A 20445-nucleotide genomic window follows, 5' to 3' on the forward strand; every position below is an offset into this window, starting at 1 on the left:
TTTCTAATTTAACACATTTCAGTATGCTAAGATTCTGTGATTTAATCATCCTTAGCAATTGACTAAAATGATTCCCACCGAGATTTGAAAAGCAAAAGCAACCAGAACAAAGACCTAAGTCAATGTGTGCCCTGCAAGTGGGTTGAAAAATTAGAAAAGGCTGGATTCTTTATTTTATGACATTAAAAAAAAATAAAAAATTAAAAGTGGCAGGGTGTTTTAAAATTATATAGACATGGAGCTGTTCGAGCAAGTGCAGAGGAGGGCCATGAGGATGATAAGAGGGCTGGAGCACCTCCTGTATGAAGACAGGCCGAGAGAGTTGGGGCTGTTCAGCCTGGAGAAGAGAAGGCTGCATGGAGACCTCATAGCAGCCTTCCAGTATCTGAAGGGGGTCTACAAGGATGCTGGGGAGGGACTCTTCCTTAGGGACTGTAGTGATAAGACAAGGGGTAATGGCTTCAAACTAAAACAGGGGAAGTTTAGATTGGGTATAAGGAAGAAGTTCTTTACAGTGAGGGTGGTGAAGCACTGGCACAGGTTGCCCAAGGAAGTTGTGAATGCTCCATCTCTGGTGGTGTTCAAGGCCAGACTGGACAGAGCCTTGGTCGACATGGTTTAGTGCGAGGTGTCCCTGCCCATGGCAGGGGGTTTGGAACTAGATGATCTTAAGGTCCTTTCCAACCTTAACTATTCTATGATTCTATGATTCTATGTTAAAGCCTCTTAACTCCTAAATGTCTTCTGGAACACGTTTACAAAATAAAGGTCTAAAGTCTTGGTTCTATTAGCAGCAATGAGATTTTAGGCATTGAGTTGAGTTAGATTAGATTACCCCTCATGGAAACTTTAAAATGAAAGAAAAAAAAATCTTGGATTTGTTTTAGCTGAGTAACTGAATAAGATGAGGTTCTTCATTAGTTTATTTAATTCTTTGGCTTTCCTACACAATTCAGTTGTATGATTATTAAGTTTATTTATCATTAAGTAATTGTAGAAAATAAATATGAATTCTTTGTATATCCTTTCATCAAGCTGTAAAATTTAATTTGAATGTTTTTACTTCTAAGTAAAATGTCTAGCAGGTGTTAAACATTTTTTTGAGCATTTTAGTGAAGGAAGTATTTTAATAGGTCCAAACACTTTTCCGATTCCTATCCCCAAAACATGGTTTTCCATGGAAACAGCTTAGGGAAAGAAACACCTGTTGGAAGGCTGTGTTCAGTTTCTGTTGACAGATGAAACAGTGAAGTTTTTAAAACAGCAAAGGAGCTATTGCCAATCATTCAGCAGCTCAAGACAAGCAGAACTAAAAGCTTCGTAATGCAGGAGGGAAATTTGTCAGTTCTCTTGCCTTTCTCTATGAAAAATTTAGCAGAGCCCTGTTTGGCATTTGCATTCTGGAGCAGCATTTATTCCTAGAGGGTTACTGCAGCATCTTTTCGGTTCTTGGACCTTGTATCAAGACATGGATGAGTAGCTATTGATTTTGGCAAAAAGAAAAGCTACAGTATAATATAAACAAATATTTGGTCAAAGAATGATCCTACCTCCCTCCTGCTGTTGCTACTCCTGACATAAGGGTGAGGAGTCCCTGCATCCCACCACATGGAATTCAGTGAATAGGGCAAGTACCAACTTCAAAGTTTTAGAGGTGTGAGTCTAGTTGCCCTGAACACATGTGAAACCCCAAAAGGAGTGGATATTTAAATATTGCACAGGGAAGAACAATGTTTTGAAAAATACCACTGGCAACATCTGTTAGAGATATGGAGCTATTTAAAAAATTATTTTTCTTTTAAAAAGTTTGTCAATGACATTTCACCTTACCTTTTTTATTTTAATTTATTTTATGATATTTTTCAATATTACGGTGGCATGATCTCAAAATCACAGGATGATAAATTTCATTGCTTTCAGCATGCCAAATTCTTTCATTATTAGAAAAAGGAGGAGAAGCTCTGAAAATGTAAAATATTTGGAAAAGTAGTAAATTACAGATTCCTTTAATTTTAACACAGAAATAAAATATAGTTCTTAGTCCAACCTATTTTGTGTTATAATATACTCCTAATGACTTACGTCATGAAGGATGTTTAAAATAATAGGAGTAACACAAGAAAAAAAAATTAAATATTTTTTAATAGAATATTTTAATTCTTACACAAGAAGTTATCATAATTCTGTATGTCTATCTTATTTTTCTTTGAATTAGTGAGGATATAGAATAGTTGAATTTGATCTAGTCAGAATAGAAATCTCACAGGAAAAAGGCAATATAGCTGGGAATAGACCAATCTACATTATTAATAGTTCTAACTTGAACTCCTATAACTATACAAAGTTGCTGTAACAATTTTGCTGTTGTGCAAAACAATGTATGCTTCAAGATACTAAAACCTATTGAACTGGAAAGTTCAATAAAACAGTTTCTCTTGCTGCATTTAGTTGGAAATCTAAGAGTTTTATTTACAAAACAAGTGTGCTACAGCAGTTTTTAATCATTTATAAAAGCAAACGGAAGTGCCTCATGGACTTAAATAAATTTTGCACAAGAATTTAAGAGGTTGTGATTCACTAATGGGATATATGAACAAGAGTATAAGCCTCTCATGTCACTTCAAAGAAGATACAGGCCAACTAAAAAGAGTCCAAGTGAGTGTAATCAGAAAAGTGAGAGATTTGCAAATTATGAGCTATAAAGAAAAATGAATGAATTGTGATTGGTTAGTCTAATTAAAGAGAGAGTGAAGAGGGAGATAACAATCTTCATATACATCAAGGCTGTTGTGAAGAGGGGAAGAATAATCTGTTTTCCATACTAATGGAGAAAAAAACAAAATGAGATTATGTAGGATATGCAAAGTTAGACTTAGTGCAGTTTTTCAATGATGAGGTCAGTGAGGCCCTAGAGCACTTGGCTGAAGGCAGTTACGGGCTTTCAATCAGAAGAGGCCCTTTGAGGACAACGGATGCTTAGAATAATACAGTTATAGAGATATGCTCTGAAGAAATTGCAGATGATTTCCTTTGGTCTCTTTGAAATAGGGATTTGATGTGCATAATGAAAAAAGCAGGGATGATTTTACTCTGCAATAAGCATGCGAAACCACAGAAATCTATAAAATTTTTTAAAGTGTTTAACTAAATGGAACCAGATATAGATACATAGATAGAACCAGAGATCTTAATTCCCACTTGTTAAATATTCAAATGACCAATTTCACATTTGTTACTCAAACCCGTCCCACAGAATGCTATGAACTTGCAAAAGGGCTATGGAGTAAAAAATCTCATTATGGTCAGTATAATGCATGAATTGGAGTTTAGTTCAAATGCTCACTAAGGTATTCTTGTTCTTTTAATTAACGTATCATCAAACTATTGCATTTTGGTGTCTGTTTCCTCAATAAAGGCCTTTGCAACACACAAGAAACAGGCTGAAAACCAATGCAAATTATTCTAACATACTTACAAATACTTTTAAAATAGCAAAGAAAAGTTATTTACTTCTTAAATTGATATTTATTACATGTAGGTGACAATCTCATCTTTTCAAAACTGAATGGTTCTAGTTACAGATCTCAGGGATATAGGTGCAAATTGGAGTGGGAGGGAAAGCAATGGGTGGGTAACTGTGGTGATTGTTCATTTCTGCTGACACTAGGGTTAGTAAGACACCAGTTGTGGGTAAATTGTACTTGACATTATTGATGAAACAGGGAATATGACAAAAAATTCCAATTTCTCTTTCATTTAGTTAATTGATTCATGGACTTTTCAGGCCAGAGGGGAGACCATTATGATCATATCATCTGACTGCTTGTATTACATAGGTCATACAACTTCCTTGAATTAACTCCTGCGGTTGAACTAGAATATAAATTGTTCTAATGTTTTATATGTGACTTGTTTCTAATCAGAATATGTCTATCATCTACTACTTCCATATCCTATAATTCATTATGCAATTTCCTACTAGATTTGAGAATCCTCCCCATAAATTTTTATTCCTTCTATGATTTCCTATCAACTGCAATCAAATTGCACTTAACAAGTGGAGGAAACTATGTGGAGTTCATAAATTCTGGATTTTGCTGTGGAATCTTTACATATGGGCAAATTTTACAACATTGCTGGGCTTTTCTGCTTTACTAACTTTATATCTCAGTTTTGAGGAGAAATTCTGAGAGGAGATGGCACAGAACTAAACTAAACATATTAGGAAAATGTTATTTTACAGTGGGAGTGTTGCAGGACACTAATTTTCTAATGGACAGAAATTGAGAATAATCTATCCATTCAAACTGTCAAATTAACAACAGATCAACTAGTCCGAAGTGTCTATTGATCTCATCAGTCAGTCTGATGATCAGGAAGTGACTCTTTTTATATATTGGATTCTCACTGTGGAGACGTTCTATCCCCACATACACTGTTGGATGGACAGCCTGCTTGACACCACCACGTGATTGAATGTGACAAATTTATCTTATTTTTTAGATAACACTGGGGAAAATCCACCAAACATATGCCCAGAAACAACACCCAGTGATTAGCCACATTGATCCCATTTGGCTGTGACAATCCAGAGAACCAAGGGCAGCATGAAGGAATGTGCACGGATGTCCCAGAACAGAGTAGCAGCAGCAGCACCCAAAAGCACTGGGTTTGTGCAGGGAGCTCTTGTGGGACACCAGACCTCTAAAGAGCCCCACAGGAACCCCATGGCCCTGCTGAGCCAGGGAGTGGGCAATGGTACTGGCAAAAAGCAAGGAATCCCATCCTTGGGAGAGGCAATGTGTGCAGGTGTGTGTTTGGTTTTGTGTTTGGGGATGGCTGCACTTAAAACATCATCGACCCTTGCACTGCTCTGTGATCCTGCCATTTGTTCATTGTCATTGATTAGTTTTGCTAGGGGAAATAATGGCTGTGTGCATCAAAAGTTCAAAGTATGTCAAGAGTTTACATTTCCCTCCCTGCAACACTCCCAATCACCCCTAAAGAGCAGAGATGAGCAAAAAAAAGGTACAGCTCTGCTATACTAAAATAGAAGGGAATGAGTAGAAGGACAACATACAAAAGTCAAGACATGAACAACCAGACCACTCATTTTAGAAAAGACATCCTATGCTCAAAAGAGATTCTAGCAACACTGGCCAACTCCCAATGAACTCTAAGAAATGTGAGGAAACAAACAAACAAAAAAACCCAAACCACAAAAACCAACAACAACCAAAAAAACCCAAACAAACACAAAAAACCCCAAACCCCCTGATTGTTAATGTTTTGCTGAGAACTGGCATTCTGTATAGTAACTAAAGTAAAATTACTCTGTCCAACACCTCCGTAAGCCTGCTGGCAAAATATTTTGGTTATTTCAAACCCATGTAAACAACTTGTGTGGATTACAAGGGAAGGTATAGCTAAGGTTGTCAGTGATGATCCTGGAACCAAGGGCAGTTTAGCTTATGAGGTGACACATCTGGAAAGGGACACCAAAGCCTGTGTAACAGGCATTTTATCAAGGACAGTGAATTGGCAGGACATCCTTTCACAGAGCAAGAAAAATTTGAAAGCATGAAGGTCTACTCTGATGAGCATCCAGCTGTGAAGAGCTATGAGTGCTATAGACACCGTTCTTAACCTTAACTTTGCTAAATTCATAGTTTTTGCTCCCTGAGTCCCTCACAGCCCTTTAATAATTCTGGCTTTCCCTTAATCCTCCCCAATTTATCACTGACCTTTCTGAGTTGTGGATTTCAGAACTGGAAGCAACAGCCCCAGAGGGAGAAGTACAGAGGAGGCAAAATTCATCTTTACTCAATATTATGATGTCTATGTCTCACATTTGCCTTATTGATGTGGAATTGTATTGAGTGTTGATGCTTGGTGTGACTTCTTGTACCTTTTTAAGAGCAGCTGCTCTTTAAGACAGCATTTGTAGCCTCAAAGCATGGCTTCTAGCCACACTTCCCTAGGCCAAAATGTGACTCGGCTATGCTGAATTGCAAATTGCATATTTGTGTTATACTTAACAAACAACCTACACTTCCCTGCTGAATGCTACTTCTTTGACATTCCTTTATGTGTGTGTGTGTGCATATGCTATAAATTCAATCAATAAGAGTTTTGTTTTCCTCCAAGTCATTGATAACAATATTAAATAGCAAAAGGTCAAGAACTGATCATTAAAGACCTCACAAACATCAGTAAGAAAGGCAAGTGTTTAATCAATATGAACTCTTCTATTGATTTTGCATCATTTGGCTTCTTAATCAAAATATCCTACTGTAGCAAACCAAACAGTTTACAGAAATGGAAGTGGTAAATTGCACTACTGCTGTTATCAATGAAACTTCAATTTAAAAGAAAATTTAATATCCATGTAGAACTAATAACCCCAGGCTGCCTAGTGTTGTTATTAATCAACTTTGCATTTTTAGGATAATTACATACTTATGGTAAAAAATCCAAACCACCTAGCTGCTGACCATTTAGGAGTTCACATATGAGTCTCAGCATGGCAATTCATGTTCAATCCTCACTAGCACTTTCAGGCAAATGCAGAAGACATAGACATCAGTCATCTGATAGTTGCTTAGAAGTATTGCACTTTTCCCTGACAGTCTTCAGTCATGTAGTGACTAACACAGAAAGAATTATTAAGATGAACTCAAAACAAAACAAAACAAACAAAAAAGGAAGATAAAACTAGTACAGTTAGCATAACCATTTTTTTAGGTATCTGTTAGCTCACAGGAAAAGTAGAGAAGGTTCAAAGGGGATCCTATCAATGTATATAAAAACCTGAAGGGAGAGAGCTAAAAGGACAAAGCCAAGCTTTTTCAGTGGTACTCAGTGGCAAGACAAGGCAACAGGCACAGACTGAAACATGGGAGGTTCCCTCTGAACCAGGAAAATCTTACTGTGAGTGTGATGGAACACTAGAATAAGTTGCTCGGTGAGGTTATGAAGCCTCCCTACTTACAAATATTGGAACACTGTCTGGACACTATCCTGGGCAACTGGGTCTAAGTGGCCCAGTTCAAGTAGGGACCTTCACAGGTCCTTTCCAACCTCAACTGTTCTGTGATTCTACAATATAGCTTAAAGGAGACATAGCTGGTCATCTCTTTCATCAGTGATACTTCTTGCACATTGTGAAAACACCATCACCTCTAGGATTATATATTTTCTAAATTTTGGACCATGACAACATAAATAATGAAGAAAAATTAACTTCTCCTTGACATAATTTACTTAGCCAGACCAGAAGTGCCTCAGAAAGTGCACTACATTTCCTAGTGGAGGGAAATGCTATTTCGTACTATAACAACCTTTGCACTCAGATTTCTTGTTCCCAATTGTCCTCAGCTATATTCTCTACCCTGTAGCTGACATAGTAAAGTGGGGGCAACTCTCATTTAACCAAGTTTATACTTGGTAAACAAACCTATTTTACATATTGCGTTTTAAACAGAGTCACTTACTTTGTAAGATCGATCACATGAGAATTTTCATGTTTGAGATGGCTTCTACTGCTCTGGGCTGTGGAAGTGAACTGATTAAATTGGAAGCATTTCAGAAAGTTTTAAAAATCATAAAGTTAGAAGGAAAAACACAAAATTGGAGAAAATATTTACATTCTTCATAAATATTCCTATGATAAGGGACATAGAAGGATTTAAGAGAAGTAAGGCAAAAGGAACAGATATTAAAGTGCAAAAATTACACTGGGAAAGACTAAGACCCATCTTGCAGTAATCTAGAAAGCTAGATTATGTGGCACCATAGAGCATGTCAACTTTTAAATGACTGCACAATATTAACCCAGTCTGATGCCAACCTCTGTATGAGCAAAACACAATGAAAACTGATCTCTGTACAAATTAAAACTGCTGAAATCAGTGACCACAGCATAAAAAATGACAAAAACGTGCAAATGACAAATAAGATCATCTTCTTAGAAATATCTGATAATAACATTTTACTTGAGTAAAATTAAACCAAACAAATCTAGTTTGATCTACTAGATATTATACTCAATTTGTACATATATAAATTTCTCCATATGGTGAATGATAAAGGAAATCATGTCCATAATTTATGTTCCTCAGAATTGAAAATACATTTTTGTTCTTTTGATACATCATTGTAGCAAAACTCAGCCTAGCTAATTTCCTGAAGGTGAACATATTCCACCATCCACAAGCAAGTCTAATCTAAAGCTGTGAACTGCTATTAAGAAAGTTTGAAGACCCATTTTTGTGCTTACCTGGGGAAAGAGAGAGAGCAACATGCAAACTTCAGACAATACCCTTGATGAATTAACTAAGCTAACAAAACCCTGTATTTTCTTTCAGGTAGAAATATATTCCTCATAGGTAAGCTTTATACTTCATAGGGCCAGTCATCTCACAACTGACCTAGGGAGCAACGTTCCTGGACACTCTAGTACAGTGTTCACCTTGACGAACCTGGAAAGCTATGTGATAGAACAGGAGGAGGAAGATCACGAATCATGTAAAACAAGTTAGCCTTGAAACAGAATGAATTGCAAAATATTACAAGCTGTTTAAGTTGTGATATACATATCTAAAGGACTGCTTGTCACTCACATTTCACTTCTTAAACTTTGTTTTTGTTTCAATGTTGAAATTCTAAAATTGTGTTTAGGATGAGCACTAACATTCAGCAGCTGCAAGCTGTTAACATATGATCTCTTCCTGCTGTAAAAGCAGCAATCCTACAGAAATGCTTACAAAATGCATGCAGCAAATAATTTAAACAAAGCATTCAAATACATTTTTCCAAACATTAGGGGAAAAATACATTCAAGTAATGGTAGGATTACTTCTATATATATTTTATTGATTTATATTCCCCAAAATTCCCCAAAGCACTTCTGCAAATAGCTAACAAGCAGTTCTTGGAAAATACCCATTGGTATTGGTTAATTTTGATCAAATATCTCTTCAACTACCCAGTGGGGGAATATAGAAAAGATGGTGCCAGACTTTTCTCAGAAATGCATATTGAAAGGAAGAAAAGCAACAGGCACAACATGCAATGCAGGAAATTCTGATTAAACACAGGAATTTTTTCTCAGTGAGGGTAGTTCAACACTGAACAGTGAATCAGCTATGTAGTGACACTGGGTGGTAATGTTATCAGGAAATACCCAGCCAGGTTAACTAAGCACAATGAAATAACTGGAAATGGCAGAGAAGAGTGAAGTAATGTTACTGTAGCATAAGAAAAATGGTGAGGGAAGAGAAGATACTCTGCATGATGGGGTTGCAGAAAGAAGTATCATCAAAGAGAAAGAAAAAAGCAAAAGTCAAAGAAAAAGATACAAGATTTAAAAGAAATTTTAGATGGTTGCAGTCAAATTAAAAATACAACAAATTAAGGTAATTACTGGCAGTGCTAACTAATTCAGATATGAGTTAGAATTAACCAAAACAATTACAGTGCTTTGTTAGAGATCTCAGATCAAGTGGAATGTGGCCTGGTGATCATTAAAACAATAGGTATATTGTGTAAGTCTTTAGGATGGAACAGAGACATATTTGCAAGGCACAAATCCAGTCATTTGTTCTGACTGGGTTCTTGCTGTAGCTACAAGAATGCTTGCAGGCTGCCCTTGCATAAAGCCAATGCTATACACTAGTCAGTTTGCTTTTATTTTGACTTAACATAAAACGAACAATGAAAATATCGATTATGTATCCCATTTAAGTGAAATTATCAAGCCGAAAGAAAAGCTGAAATATGAAGGTTTGCTCCTGATTTTATATATGACAATAAAAGACATCTGCCTGATTTGAGGAAAAAAGAGTATGTTTCCAAGACTCCATTTTCACATCCTTTTCAATAAAATTGTCTCTAAGGGCAAAGTCTTGCTCTACTACTGTAAATGGAGTTAAAAAATAAGCAAAAGCCAAGTCCTTGCTCTGCAAAATGAGCTGCCTGTAACATTTTTTCAAAAGATCCTTGCATTTGGGCAAATGTGGACTCCTGCATAATTTGCATCAGTTGTTGTGCAGACTTAGGCATGTTAGAAAATTATACTGCCACTTTGCTTGTTGTGTCCGAAGTGATTTACTGTTGATACTACTCAGAGAGGACCAGTAATGGTTCTCGTACTGTAATATAGCTGTAAATAAAGCTAACTAAACATTTACATAGTTGCTCTATTTAATCTCCATGTATTTTTTAACTCAGACACCACTCCAAGTGTGTAAAATATCTCCTTTAATCTAAAGTGTTGCTCAATTTTCTTTCTTTTTTTTTTTTTTTATGAATTCCAGTTGCCATGCCTCTGACAAGGCAAATCTATTATTCATTTCTGTAACAACAAAACAAATGCACCTGTGGAAAACAGCTCAAGTATTTTGGGAATAGAGATTGCTTGAATTCCTGAGCAAATTTACTGTTAGAACATTATGTTGGTTCACTGGAATTTTTTTCTGTTTAGTTTCTCCAATATCTTTCTAATTTATTTTATTTTTTATAAGGAGTTGATAAGAATCAAAATTACAGATGATCCATGGCTCAATACTGCTATCACAAAGTTCCTTCAATAGCTCTTGAAAGCTTCGTCAATGTAAAGGAGTTCATATGCTACCCGTATGTCCTTACCCTTGTAGCAAATTACTGTGTATTGTATGATGGAGAGCTTTTTTCTTCTTTGCTTTCCTGGTTGTACTGATTGAAGAAGCCACACATTCAGCTAAATGCATTCTTACGCTATGAAGATCTTGACCTTACTCCAAGCTTAAGTCAATAGCTACTTAGCCTCTTCAGTCACACAAGGATTGGGCCCATAACTCCTTCTCTGTTCTGATGCTATACGAACACTGTTTTTTAGTGAATCACACATCATTTCTTAGCAGACTCTCCTGGATGAAAACAACCCTCTTTGTTTCAGCTGCTCCTGATGGTCTTTGTTGAAACACCCTCTCTTCTGCTGAAATGCCTCCTTCAGTAAAACTTCTCTTTCCTACATAGACGTGTATGTCCTTTTATATCATGAAATGCAGGCCTATTTAAACTCTTAGGAAGAAAAATTTTATGACACAATATATTCCTCAAATTTATGTCTCATGCTAAAAGGGCTGTAAAAATAAGTTCAAATCTTTATTATTAGCACAATGCAAACAAATTTATCTTCACATGACCCAGCATTAACTCATATCTTCTTGTCTCTTTCTCAAGGTAACTCCTGGACTAAAGATTGTGAGAATGAACAGTAATGAGTCTGCTGAAATTAATTTCACTTGAACTAGGATTCTCATACACTTCTAGTGCCCCATGTTTTGAATGTCTGTGTTCTGTGCTTTTCTGACCTCTACCTACCCAAAACAGGGGGACAAGAAATTTATTACATGTATGGTGCACTTTGAACTAAGCCCACAAAATCTCACTACTGTCATGGCATGAGTAAGGAAACCTTGCCCACTGCTGAAGAGGTTTCACTTATGAGTATATTTCTTTAATTTAACTGCTGAAATCTTAGATCATCTGAAAAGAGGGAGAGAGGGAAGAAGGGAGGGAGAAAATAAGAAAGTGTAGGCATACTGTGAGATCAGAGAGAAATAGAAAAAATACTACTGTCTTCTGTTTTAGTTGTCTTCAATTGAGGATGCATAAAAGTGAGCCTTAAGTCATCAGGAAATGAAATCCAGTGAGAATGGATATAAAAATTACAAGTAAAGAATAATATTCTATCTAGTCTTAGACCATAGTGAAAGGAAGGAACACAGGACTATCTGTCAAAAAGCTTCACAGCTGCTAGTAATTTCTTTATAGCCTTTTGTGACACCATTTAAAGGAACAAATTTTCTTGTGATCTTTGCCTAGTATCTCACTAACACAGCTACTGCAAGCTAAGGGTTTCAAGATCAATAACTTCACAGATCCACTCCTCATGTAAAATTGAAAAAATAAAACATTAAAAAAACCCCACAGTTATCGTCAATTAAGAAAACAAAAATTTGTCTACAAATTAATCTTCTATAATATCTAATGGCATCAGAAAAAAGTTTTCTTCCTTTTCAATCCAAAATACGTCAAATAGATAGTTTTTTGAAGTATGTATTTCTTCCCTTTATTCTGACGCCTCATCTGTGGATTTAAAATAATATAGAAATAAAGCCTTTTTGCTGTTCAGAAATTCTCTCATGTCTGTTTGAAATTATGTAACCATCTCAATCAAAAACCCTCTGGAAAATACATACCTAGAGATTTGTGTGTTTGTAGTTTTGGTGAATATATCAAATGTACCACTCTCTGTATGTTTCTTAAATCTTCCTTCTTACAGGAAAAGTCATAGCATTGATGGTACTTTTTTCGCTGTGAACTAAAAAAAGAACGCCTCTCAAAACAACTCTGTAACCAACAGTCCCTATACACTGAAAAGCGCAAACTAGTTTGAATTGGGCCAAGTCATGGTTGTTTTTTATTACTTGTCTTGTATTTTTCCCTCCTCTACATTCACCTTAATGCTTCTAAATCACCAATGATTAATGCTGTGAAGACTAGAAAAGCTAATGAAACTAACTGAACATTCACCTGATAAAAATGTAGGTAAAATTACAATTGTTATTTACTCAGTATTGGGTCTTGCTGAAGGCAGTTCCTGCTTATTCAGAAAGTCAGTCTACTGTTAAAGCACTCATAATCCAGAAGGAGCTTCTAATCCAAAGACATTATTCAGTATGTTTTAGGTCCTGTTTTAGGTCAACCTTCTTTATTATTCACGGCCACTACCTTGATTGCTTAGGCTTGATTTGTGGCTGTGCTCCAAGCTCAGAAAAAGTTCCAAGAATGGAGCATGAGAGGAGATAGTATATGAAGGCATCAGGCAGGAAAGGAGAATCTGTAGCTGATATAAGGCATACTCGAGAAGTAAGAATTCATTTTCAGCAGAAGTGCTCATTGGAAGTGGCGCCAGAATGTGAACAAAGGCAGCCAGCACAGACTCCAAGGAGGAGAAAAGCCAGACCATCATGAGTCTTATTTCAGCAATAGGAAGAGGAAAGGAAAACCTGAAAATTCAGCAACCAAAACAATGACATAGCTTCAGTTGAAAGAATGACTGTTTGATTTGTCTTAAACCTCCTGAGCTTTCTATACAGAAATTTCACTTATCTAAGTCTACCAAATTCTATTCTCAACTTAACTGCAAATTTGCACCTAGATTAGAGCATGTCAGCAGGTCTTTGGGACAATGAACCCACTATGTATTTGAGCAGCAATTGGCAAAAAACCCTATACAGAATTTTTAGTGATTATACCCTTGTCCATCATCTTAAGATCAGCACTATACACTACTTCTTCACAAGGCAAACCTGGATATGACATATAGTCACTGTTTCAAATGTCAAGACTCCTGTATTTCCTTACTAATAAGAGTGATCACAAGTTCTGCAATGTGTTTCCCATCCATATAGTAGCAGTTGCTAAGGTTTTATTATTTACTTTCTCATTTATGCTATATGGAGCACACTACTGACTTCTATTTCTTTTCCTTTTCTTCCACTGCAGTAAAGAAGATATTTAGTGATCCAACCAAGACAGAGAATTTTAGAGATTAATTGTCTCTCTGAAGGACAGCATGAATTCCTTAACAAGTCCTTTCTCCCTCCCACTCCTCTCCCTGAAAAACATAATAAAATCTTTTCATCACCCAGGCAGCGTGAAGCAAAGAGGAAAAGCTTTACTGAAAGCATCTAGATAACGTCTATTATTCTGTGAGAATAAGGCTTGTGAAATAGGCGCCAGATATTTATACCATCTTAATAGAAAGTAGGTCATGGCTAACATGAAAGTGAATGCTTCAGAATAATCATTTTAAGAGGGTGTGACAGTCTAAGATATTAAAATATATCAAATCTAAGCACTTATAAAAATCCACTTGCAACTAAATGTGTTCCAATAAGCTGCTTATTCCTAATATTTTATTTAAAGGTTAGCATTCTCAATATCTACCATAATTTAGTTTTCTAAGAATAAAACAGAGCTGCATACAGAACAGCTGGAGGCAGATTTGTTTTTTGTGACTGTCAATAGATAACCTAAGTATGCAGTCTTTTCCTGGGTGTAGTCAGGAGGGGAGCTCTTGTTATTTTTACTTTCAAGAGCTTGTCTAAATCTATGTTCTTTTACAAAGGATAACAATGAATATGAACAGATGTATTTTCAGAAGTATAATTTTTAAAGAGAGGGGGTGCTACTTTTAAAGAGGGGGGATGCTACTTTAAAGGCTGAAGTCACTACGTCACTGAACAAACTGAGCAAAAAGCCAGACATCTTAAAAAAAGTCAACTGAGTCTCTCTGATCTTTATTCCTAAATTTTAACTAGCTTCAGGTAGAACTTGTAACAATAGCTTTAGCTTTTTGTGTCAATATTGAACATTTCTGAAAAGGAATTACCAAGATTCCTAGGCAAATTAGAAAAAAAAAAAATCCAAATAAGGTAACAATATCTCTTATTCTTAATTTAGATATTTCTATTCTGTTCCCATATGTTCAGGAAAATTCCATTAGTATAAATATATGTCAGAGAAAGAACTGGCTGTTACAATTATTGAAAACAAACAGAAGTCAGTCAAAGGCTTGCCCCACATTCACAAAACTCAAGAGTTCATAAATATTGTGTTGAAGCTATATCGGTTATGCCTGAATAACAAGCACTTGTACAGTCTTTTGATTTTACAATTTTCACATAGAAATATCAAATGACAAATCTTTAGCAGCTTTTGCAAACTATGCCCAGCATGTTTGTCATATCTTCTCTTAACTGTGGCTGGGATATAATTTACTATTACCTTCTTGACAAGGCTATGATTCGTTTCACACATCACTGTTCATTAAAATAATATGTTGTGCTCTGGTTTTGTACCACTTCAAAGCTCAGCTACCAACAAACTCACAGTCAATTAGGTTAACTGGATGAGTAACAGTTGGAAAACTATGTAGGTTTCTCACCTTTTTGTATTTTGTGTTTACATGAAATTAGAACCTCATAAATCAATTACAATACAGTGCATTAGTTTCAGTTCTCCATTTCTTTCATTTAGTGGAAAAAAGAAATGTTATTTTCTTTTTACTTGGAATGGAAAAAATATCTCAAATCATTAATTTCTTTCTCTTGGCTAGTAAATGTTGAAGAAACTCAAAATTAAATTTCCTAATGAGATTTGAAGTTAGTACCTATTTCTCTGGGACTTGAAGAAATGAACTGAAGATTCTTTACTGTGAAAAGCCTATACTTACAAGACTGATCCTTCATGTTCATGTTGTTGGTCTTTCCTTCCATGGGGGTAGTCTCTTTTTTAGTAAAAAATATAAAAAAATATTAAAATTGAGAAAAACATCTAATTTCTTATTCCTTACAGATATAATCTTCTGAAATATTGACCAGAAAAATAATCTTGTATGTTCCTCATCTTTACTTGTGTCTTTTGGTTAACTTAAATGTTTCATACAGAACAAGTGTAACGTTTTTTTGTGCGCAGGTGGAGTTAGTGTTAATTTGCCTCATATTTCAGAGCAAGTATACTTCTGCAATTGGGAATGGTTACACATGCAATCAAATACTTTACTCAGGGGAGACCTTTGCATCCAAGACATCTGTTGAGCAACAGATACCCATAAACACTGATCAGTTAAGAGAATCTAAAGTCACAGAGGGCAACAGATGATCTAGAAAGTAAACAAGGTGGTTAACAAAACAACTTAAGCCAAACTCATCCTTTCTTTTAAATTCAGCAATGCACTTTTGCAAAAGAATGTCTGACCAGCATGAAATGTATATCTTTAAAAGTATACCATAGTCAAATGTGATCTCACATTATGAGTGTTTACATAGCTCCTCTTGCAAAAATTGTAGTTTCTGGAGTAAATTTCAGAGGGACTTTAGTTGAGGAGGGAGAAGTTTAACACAGGATCCATCCTGCTATCTTTATTCAAGTGAAAACAAGAGGCTGTTCTTTTCTTTTAAGCTTTGTCTTGAAGAGACCTTGTTTGTTCAATATGGTTAAATTCATATATGACAACTAGGATTAGTTGTTGGGTTGTTGATACAGACTAATACAAACATAGAAAACAAAACCAAACTTATAAAAAAACCCCAAACAACCAAACAAAAAACCCCACCAAACTACAGCCATTGTGGTTTAGTTGAACTTCAAATATGCCAAAGTAGTTTTTACAAGATTTTAGAGAAGACACACTCCCTTTAGTAGGCCTTCTACTGATAACAATTCCTATTTCTTTCTATCTCTGTTTTAGGAGACCAGGTTCCTGAAGGGATTTCAATATTCTCTGTAAACTCCCGTTACTTATGCAAGAACCTGCAAGAAATTATTGCAAACCCAGATTCCTCAGGAGACCTTGTGCTTTAATTTTTCAGCTAGTGCCTAAAGCAAGACAGCAGAGACAAGCCAAGCATTTAAAAGGCTGACTGGGGTTCTTTTGTTGTTGTTGTTTTGTTCGGGGTTTTTTTACTATATTCGTGATATAAATTAAGTGAAAAGAGGAAAAAATAGAGCAAAAATACCATCTCAGAAACTTTGACTAGAACTGTGTTCTGAACTAGTTCAAAATTAACTTGCTCGATATTATACCACAATAGAGTTTGGGCAATTTGAATGTCTGCTGTTAATGAGTCATTTTTCTACAATGTAGGCAGTGTCACAAGATGCCCTGCTATATCCCACAATTTGTCAGAGAAGAGAACAAATTGTCACCTTACAAAATAAATAATATGACTATATAGCTTGGACCCTAAGAGAGGATACTGCTATGCCGTGAATATTTTCCGTGAAACATGGTGGCCAGGATGCAAATTAAATCCAAACTATTACTGAAGTAAAAGATACTTAGGTATTTCATTAGTTAGTTCAGGTTCATAGAATCATACAATCATAGAATGGTTAGGGTTGTAAAGGACCTTAAGATCATCCACTTCCAACCTCTCCGCCATGGGCCAGGACGCCTCGCCCTATACCATGTCACCCAAGGCTCTGTCCTTCCCAGCCTTGAACACTGCCAGGGATGGAGCATTCACAACTTCCTTGGGCAACTCGTTCCAGTGCCTCACCACCCTCACAGTAAAGAACTTCCTCCTTATAGCGAACCTGAACTTCCTCTGTTTAAGTTTAAATGCATTCCTCCTTATAGATGTTCAAAGCAACACTTCTATTATGGAAAAAACAAAGTGCTTTAGAGGCCATTGGAGTGTGCTTGAATAAGGATTGCATCACTAAAATAAAACTGAAGAAAAGTAACAAAACAGAATTTTTATTTTTTTTTGTTAAGACGACACTCCAGAACAGTCAGAAGACAACAAGACTTCCTAAGGAAAAACTGGGATTAAAAATGTAAAATTTAATTGTGAGAATGCTAGTTAGTTATTTGTCAGACTTTTAAAGAATTGTGTCGCATATTAATTTGTATACACACTTGAAAAGTCCTGATTTTTTAGAATAAAACCATTGTATTTACCATCATCTGTGCTTGCAGGCTGGCAGTGACAATTTGGGGGTGACTGCACATGGTCAAAACTGTGAGCTTTGGAAAATGTGACACAAAAGTTATTTGAGTTATAACCTTGCTTATTTCTTTCCGCTGTCTTAGGTATGTCCTGCTACAGGGTTTCATGAAGAAGTCTAATTTGTTCAGAAAATAAATAAGGAGAAGCAAAACTTAAACCTTAGACACACAGAAATAGTTGTCTAACCCTATCTTGGTCTTTTAAACAAATGTCCAGATAGTTTTCTTTTCCCAAAGGAGAGACAACTGCTCTTCAGCCAAATGTCTCTAATAATATTCAATTAGCACAAATAATGAACACGATCATTATTTTCATAGCATTTATATATGTCCTACATATCAACAAAAGCTAAAAAGATTTAAAAAAGGTGTTTCTTATAAGTTGCATCTAATTCAGAAACAGGGAATAAGCAATAGACATAAAATGTCTTCCTAAAAAAGTAAAATCTAAAACCTGAAGCAATAGTATAATGGGAAATGTTCTTACAGTAGCATGGGTTTCTGGGGGGAGGAAGTAAAAGTTCTTAAATATTTCAGGGTGATTCCTCAAGGGAAGTATCTCGTAATTCTGTGATCTCTGGGAGAAAGCACAAATAATAAACTTACAGGGGGGGAAAAAAATAAAATAAAATAGCTGTTGGCTTGTCAGTGCCAAAAAAAGCAGATGATAGGTGTTTATTTACCTAGCCCAAAGAGACCTTTAATCTTGGATAGGGCATCTGGCAACTTAACTATGAATTTAAAGATTAAATTTAAACCTACCAGATTTGATTGGTTTGCTGGCTTCAGACAAAAAAAGCTTAATTCTCACATGCTCAGAAGCTGCTGGGCCGAAGCTAGGCCACCCTGCAGATGTGACTATCATCATTTCAGGTCCTGCACTCTCACACAGATTACACTAAGAAAACCAAACTTTAGCAGTGTTCCAAGATCTAAGAGGGATAAGAGTTTTCAGATAGCTTGACTGACAGCATCTCCTGCAGTGTTACAGGGAAGTGGTAGGCTCCTGCAGAGAGTCTCACAAGCTGCCAAGGCTTTTTGTACTCCTCAGCATCATTTCTCACACACCCAAATCATAGCTGTCACTCACTGCTATGTTGTCTACTGTTCTTCACTTGCTACTGAGCCCCGCAGATTTTACTCTAACTCTGCCATAAAAGGTGATGGATAATCCCCTATCTCACGTCCCCTACGAGAAAATTCACTTGCATCATTTGAGGAGACATGACAATTGACACAGTTGTGTCATGAGGAGAAAGGGCAGTGAAAGGGAATCTTTGCTGAATGAAAGGCCAAAGAGCAAGGCAACTGCACCTCTGGAGACATTCAGTGCTACGGAGAACTATACTGCGTATTCTAGTCCCATGCATTACAATACAAGTAAATAGCATTTCTGTTCTTACAGAAAGTCAGGTTTTATCTCAGCACTGCACAAGAATCATTGTGAACAAAATTTATACAGAGCGCTTGCAATCTTACAAATATGATGCATGTCCTGACAACTGTGTTGGGAAGATCATGTAATTCCCCAAGTGATATTTGTTAAATCTCTATGCTTTGCTTACTTCCTGTGAATGCGAGCCACCAACATGCGTTTATAGTGTTAAGACAAAAGCATCACTTTTTCATGGGCTATATTGTTTATGAAATATATTAATTTGCTGGAAGGAGTTATCTGAAATAGAGAATTGAGCAACAATGCGCACAGCTAAAGTGAAGAGACTCAGCCAGTCCCTAAGAACAAGGGAAAATCTCTTTCTCCGCATTTATATTTATTAGTGTTAAATGAACCAGAATTCTGAAGACTACAAAGCAAATCTGAACTTTACAAGGTCTTTTTCATACTTTTCTGTTGTCATAAACTCTTATGAGTATTCTATAAGCCTATCCTAAGGAGCAGTATCTCTTTTCATGTTTGCCTTGCAAAGAAACTTCATACACAATATATTTTGATGAAAACACACCAGGTATCTCAAGAGTATAAGTGAGACATAGGGAGCAGAGGCAGTGTCTCAGGCTTTGCTCTCTAGGGAGGATATCTATAAGACACCAGACATGAGGGCAACAACAACTGTTGAGATTCTCCTGTAACATCTGATGACAGAGATAAGCTTCAGGGCACTACTGACAATACATTTTGTTGCTTTTTGTACCTCAGTTTGCAAAATAATTAAATGTTTAGTCTAAAAGAATAAACTAGTTTTATCCTTTGTTTTAAAAGCGATATAGTTATCCCAGTCCTGAAGTTATTTAAGAAGACGAGCAATGCTGTTCCTACAAGTGCAATGAATTATAATGGCTAATACTAAAAACAGGATTCAAAGCTGGAGTACATGCTTTCTACCAACCTGCAAGAATTGGTTTAAAGACAGATACAATACTGAAAAGAACTCTTCTTTGGCATACATAAACTTTTTGGCAAGCATGACAAGAACTATGAAGATAGTTTAATACTCAGAATATTCATGCAAATTACAGAAACCTGCTTAGAAATGTTGACAATATTTGGATTCCTTACTCTTCAAAAGAGGATAATGAGACAAACAATATGCAAATACTTTAAAAACTGATGAAAATAGGAAAAAGAATAATCTTTTATCCAAGTCTGCAGAAGATAGGACAAGAAGTTCTGGTTGTGAAAGAATCAAGAGAGATTTAGGTTGAATGTTACTTTGAAAAGCAGACTTTCAAACTGATGATACCAAATGCATCCATTACAAGTATAAGGTAGACTCTTCATTGCTTGAAGACTTTTAAAAACAGTTGAATGACAGAGTTGCAGGTCATGCTGCCATGCTAAATATCGCATAATCATAAGATTTTATGGGCATTTTGTCTGCACATGCAGTAACATGTTAATAATTATTTACATTGTTAAC

The sequence above is a fragment of the Strigops habroptila genome, chromosome 2, assembly GCF_004027225.2.
Source record: "Strigops habroptila isolate Jane chromosome 2, bStrHab1.2.pri, whole genome shotgun sequence".
NCBI lineage: Eukaryota > Metazoa > Chordata > Aves > Psittaciformes > Psittacidae > Strigops > Strigops habroptila.